At 40.2% G+C, this 5,965-nt stretch overlaps 1 pseudogene; it reads left to right on the top strand.

The window, feature by feature from the left end:
* Positions 1–4,827: 4,827 nt before the first annotated feature.
* Positions 4,828–5,238, top strand: LOC102819891 (annotated as a pseudogene).
* The last annotated feature ends 727 nt before the right edge of the window (positions 5,239–5,965 follow it).

Genomic DNA, 5,965 nt, shown 5'->3' with positions numbered 1-5,965 from the left:
CTGGAGACCTGGGGGGCACGGGGGAAGGATTGCATGGAGGGGATTGTAACCATGGCAATGAGACGATATACGATAGAATGAATGTAAAACTAATGTTCTCCCATGTAAACTATCACATAATTCACAATAAAACATTTAAGAAAAAAAAACACTGCTTGGAAATGTTAAAAAGCAAAGATACCACTTTGATGACTATGGAGCACCTGCCCCAAACCATGGCCTTTCCGATCACCTCATATGCATGCAAAAGCTCGACAGTGAATAAGGAAGACTGAGAAGAATGGATGCATTTGAATTATGGTGCTGGTGAAGAACACTGACTATATCGTGGACAGTCAGAAGAACAATGAATCTGCCTTAGAAAAAGCACAGCCAGAATGCTCCTTAGAAACGAGCATGGTGGGACATTGTCTGAGATACCGTGTGCAGGTCATCAGGAGGGAAGTTGCTGGAGAAGAATATCATACTTGGTAAAGTAGAGGGTCAGTGAAGAGGAGGAAGGCCCTCAATGAGACAAAATGGCTGCAACGATGGGCTGAAACATAGCAAAGATTGTGAGAACAGTATACCGCACTGACAATTGTTTCTCTCTATACACAGGGGTCGCTATGAGTTGAAGCTGACTTGATCTAACAACAATACTTTGAGAGATGATTTATTGTATGTAAATTATACTGCAATAAAACTGATTTTAAAATTATATGTTGATTTGAAAGGATCTGAGGGATTTTTGTCTAAACACTAGTCTTTTCATGCAAGGACTGCTTTTATTTTGTTTTTAATTATGGATCCTGTATTTTGAAAGATGTCATGTAAATGAAATTACATAAAACCTTATGATGGGTAATACTAATAGATAATAATGTTAAGTAAATTTACAGACAAAAAACTCTTCATTTCATTCCACTAGTTTAAACATTGAAAGCCAGGTTCTTTCACACATAATCTTCTTACATACTAATTTATAATTAGTTAAAATAGCATTTAATCACTTCTGAGTTATAAAAAAGCAGATTAGATACAAAGGTACACTTGGGGGTAGACAACATATGAAGATCATCTACAAAGCCCCTGGGACTACTTACAAGGAAGGAATCCCTGTAACTGACACCCTAATTTGGAAGTTGAGCCTTTAGAAATGTGAGAAAATTAATTTGCTCTTTAAAGCCAATTATTTGTGGTATTTCTATTATGACAGCACTAGGAAATCATTGACTATTCTTAGACTTGCCCTTAGGGTCCTTTGTACTCACAAGACTCCTGACCTGTTTCTCCCTCTGGGATCATCCCATCTCTGGGAGTTTATGGTCCAGAGATAGAAACAAGTTTACTCTGTCCCACATTCCAGCCTAGACAGCACAGTTAAAGCTTACTGGAAAATGTCTTACTTTAAAGTACCACCAAGTGAGATGTGGGCTGTGGAGAAACTGAGCCCAACAAGTGTCAGAACCAGTCAGTATTGGAAAGAAAAGAGAGGGAGCCAGTACTGGGACCCAAAAGACTAGGTCTTGGGTCAGATAAGGCCAGTAACAGGAGTTGTTGTTGTTGTTGTTAAGTGCCATCAAGTTGGTACTGACTCATAGCGACCCTTATGTACAACAGAACGAAACACTGTCTGGTCCTGGGCCAACCTCACTATCGTTGCCACGCTTGAGCCCATTGATGCTGCCACTTGGTCAATCCATTTCGCTGGGGGTCTTCCTCTTTTTCTCTGACCCTCCACCTTACCAAACATGATATTCTTCTCCAGTGACTGGTCCCTTCTGACAATATGTCCGAAGTATGAGAGACGAAGCCTGGCCATCCTGGCCTCCAAGGAGCACTCTGACCGCACTTCTTCCAAAATGGATCTGTTGGTTCTTTTGGCAGCCCATGACACTTTCAATATTCTCCTCCAACACCATACTCAAAAGCATCAATTCTTCTACGGTCTTATTCACTGTCCAGCTATTGCATGCATATGAGGTTATTGAAAATACTATGGCTTAGGTCACTAGAGCAAAAAAAAAAAAAAAAAGATCCATGATTCAGAGAGGGAACAAAGGCATCAGGAAAAACTCCCGGTCAATTGTTGCTAAGAACAGTCTGTGACTGGGGATTGACATTCCAAGGGTAAAGTCAGAGAAGAAAACTGAGCATCTGAGAGGTGGGGGAACATCATCTCCGAAAGGTCATATTATATCCATAGGACACAGATCAGTACAGAACCCCAGGACAAAATCAATAAAAGAACTAGGGCTTCTTAGAGAAGTTGTTGACTCCAGGACTGTACATAGAAAAATATCAGAAAGCCTGGAACATCTTGTGGTACCAAAAAACAAGGAAATCCTCTGAAAATGATAGGGCAAGCCAAAGGACATAGGCACCAACCTGAAAGAGCATCCACTGGCCAAATCTGGAACACCTTGAGTGACAAAATACAAATAACGATACTATTAGATGATATCAATAGAATTAATTAAGTACCCATGAGTCCATATTAATATAACTAAGAATTGGGGGAAAGGATATCAGTTCCTTATATAAAAATTCTAAGAGGAAGAGGAAGGGAATTCTTGTGTGCTCTCCAGTTGGTTCTGACTCTTAGTGATCCTGTATAGGGTTTCCAAGGCTGTAAATCTTTATGGGAGCAGAAAACTTCATTCTTCTCCCAAGGAGCAGCTAGCTGGTGGATTAGATCTTGGGTTTAGCAGCCCAGTTTGTAATACACTATGCTACCAGGACTCCTTGAATGAAAACTAGACAAATCCAAAATCAGAGGCATTCTAGAAATTAACCAGTATTCAAATGTCTAAATCATGAAAGACAAGGAAACTAAGAAATGTCGCAGATTAGAGGAAACTAAAGAGTCACACAACAAAATGGAATTTGGGATACTCGTGTGGAGCCTGGAACAGGAGAAAAGAACATTAGAGAAAAACTGGTGAAATTCCAGTATGGTTTATAATTTCATGGTTTTGGTGTTTGTACAGAAGTTATATAAATAGAGAAAGCTGGGTGAAGAGTATATGTAAAATATTTGCACTGTTTTTTTCAAATTCTTTATATCTAAAATTATTGCAAAATTTTAAGTAAGAAATATATTATCACCTGTTTTGGAGTCGGAGTCCTGGTGTGGTGCTGTACTATAAGTACTGGACTGCTAACCACAAGGTCAGTGGTTCAAATCCACCAGCCACTCCTTGGAAAACCTATACAGGTCACTATGAGTCAGAACTGACTCAACAGCACTAAACAGCAACAAAACCTTTTGGAGTCAAATACCATGGTCTTTGTAACAGGAAGGCTCCACCCAGTATATTTGTGCTTCCAGTAGGTAGACGTAAGAATGATGCAGGTCCATCAAATAGACATATGCTTGTTCATTTGGTAAACTGAAAAATAACAAGGAAAGTAATTTTAATTTTAATTCACCTAAACAGGAAAACACTAACGTGATTTCCTCTCCCCTGTCTCCCTTGCTCCCCACCCCCAGGGGACTTCAAAGGACATCCTGTGTTAGGCACCAAATTATCTTAGTTGAGTCACAATGAGTCACCATGGGTACATTGCTGTTTAATTGGCATCTACTCATTAATGCAGCATTATCTAACCAATTTTTTTTTTAAGTTTTTATTGTGAATTATGTGATAGTTTACATGGGAGAACACCAGTTTTACATTCATCCTATCGTATTTCATTTCATTGCAATGATTACAGTCCCCTCTGTGCATTATCAAACAATCAAAGGGTACACCCCACAGGCCTTCCCCACCCTCACCCCCCCCAGCACACAGCCCCTCTTTCTCCCTGAGTCCAGAGTCCTTAGCCGCTGGCTCCATCTCTCCACCTCATCATCTCTGCCTCCATCTCTGGCATCACTGCTTCTCTGGGTAGGGTCCTGCACTCTGCTCTTCTCACCTGAAAGCCCCAGGGACCTCTGCTCCTGGACTGCAAAAGCAATCATTCCCTCCTTTTCTTACAAAACATCTACCTTTACATTTCCGACCCTCACAGTCAGTCCTTCTAACCAATTTTTAAAGGATCCTATAAAATGTACTGTTTCTTACTCTTGAATCTCTGCTGCAAAATGTAACATTTTTGCCTCTGAATTACTTCTTTAATTTATATAATTGTAACAGAGTTCACAAAGACAATGTTGAGCTTCCTACTTTGGTGAGTATCGACTGAGATCTTAAAAGTTCATAAGGTGCAACTGTTTGTCTCTTCCTGTCTGGAGGAAATAAGAATGATGAAAACTGAAGACGCTTGGAAAAAATTAGTCCAATTAACTAATGGACCATATGAACATTAGTCTCCATGACCCTGTGGCCAGAAGAACTAGATGTGTCCAGCTATCAATTACCAACTATTCTGAAAGGGATTACATTAGAAGGTCATGGATAGAGTGGGAGAACAAAACTCAAAATCATAAAACAGACCAGGTTTACTGGTCAGCTAGAGACTGCTAGAACCCAAGACTGGGGCCCTTGTTTATCTATCAGGTCTGGAACTGAGCTCACCGAATGGCTCTATTTTCAGCTAAGCAATAAATAGATAGGTATGTAGGGTGCACAACACTAGTGAGGTATGCATACCATAAGATGGTCAACCATTTGGGATCAAATGGGCAGTATTTACTGAAGGACAGAATTTAGAACAGAATTGGGGAAAGGAGGAATGGAAACAAGAATGAAGGAGGAAGTGGGATCAGTGATGTTACATGGAGGGGATTGAAATCCAGATGAAGTATGATTTGTTGAATGTAAAATTGCTGATCTAGCTCCTCTCTGTGGAGTCTTCAGAGAGCTTGTACAGCTGTCCCAGGATCACCCACTGCCCTCAACCATGGTCTGTGGTCTGGCTGCCAGCAACCTGAATCTCAAATCCATGGAGTGTCTCTGAGTACGGGGGAAGGTGGCCCCCGATGCCAAGAGCTTTGTGCTGAACCTGGGCAAAGACACCAACAACCTGTACCTGCACTTCAACCTCCGCTTCTATGCCCATGGGACATCAACACCATCGTGTGTAACAGCAAGGATGGTGGGGACTGGGGTGCTGAGCAGCGGGAGATGACTTTCTCCTTCCAGCCTGGCAGTGTCTCAGAGGTGTGTACCTCCTTCAGCCAGACTGACCTGAGCATCAAGCTGCCAGATGGATGGATACATGTTCAAATTCCCTAACCGCCTCAATCTGGAGACCATCAATTTCCTGGAGGCCGATGACAACTTCAAGATCAAGTGCATGGCTTTTGACTGAAGTCAGCTGTGTGTCCTTGGACCACAATCCTCAATAAAGGAAGCTGCCTTTCAAAAACAACAACAAAAAAATTTTTTTTGACTATCTGCTCTGTAAATCATTCAATTCACAATTAAAAAAATATTTTAAAAACTTGATCTGCAGTAAATTTTAAATCACTGGATTTAAAGTTAATTTATAACTTATTTTTTTGTCAGTCTTAAACTAAAGCTTCTCCTACCATATTTCTTTCAGTAAAAACCAATCAAAGATTGTGTAATATACATATATATATATGACTGCTCTTGCCTTCTACATACATTTTGTTGCTCTCTTCTGAAACGGGTTAGCAACTACTTCAAGGAAATCAAAGATGTAGCAATAAAGACTATTCCTGACTCTTTTCTCCCTTCTTTATCAGAATTCAAGGGAGATTCTGGGGACCATTCCCCATCTTAGAGTAAGTTTCAAAAGCTCCCAAAGGGTATTCACTTCTACCCCTACTACTGACTGGAGAGAGTGTGGTGGAGAAGGAAAGCAATGGCAGACATTCTTAAGGAGACAACAGATATTCCTTTGGGGTTTTAGTTCTCAAACTTCCTTACATATTAGAAAATGTCCTTGCTTTATAATTTTTGATACAGAGAAATATGAAATTTAAAAGCAAATATATTGCTTTTCTAGTGATTTGCATCATATTTTAGGTGAGTAAAAAATAAAATGTCTCCTACTGATCCCAAGTCTTATC

Source organism: Chrysochloris asiatica, unplaced genomic scaffold (assembly GCF_000296735.1).
Source record: "Chrysochloris asiatica unplaced genomic scaffold, ChrAsi1.0 scaffold00067, whole genome shotgun sequence".
Taxonomy (NCBI): domain Eukaryota; kingdom Metazoa; phylum Chordata; class Mammalia; order Afrosoricida; family Chrysochloridae; genus Chrysochloris; species Chrysochloris asiatica.
This window is presented reverse-complemented; position numbering and strand designations above follow the sequence as displayed.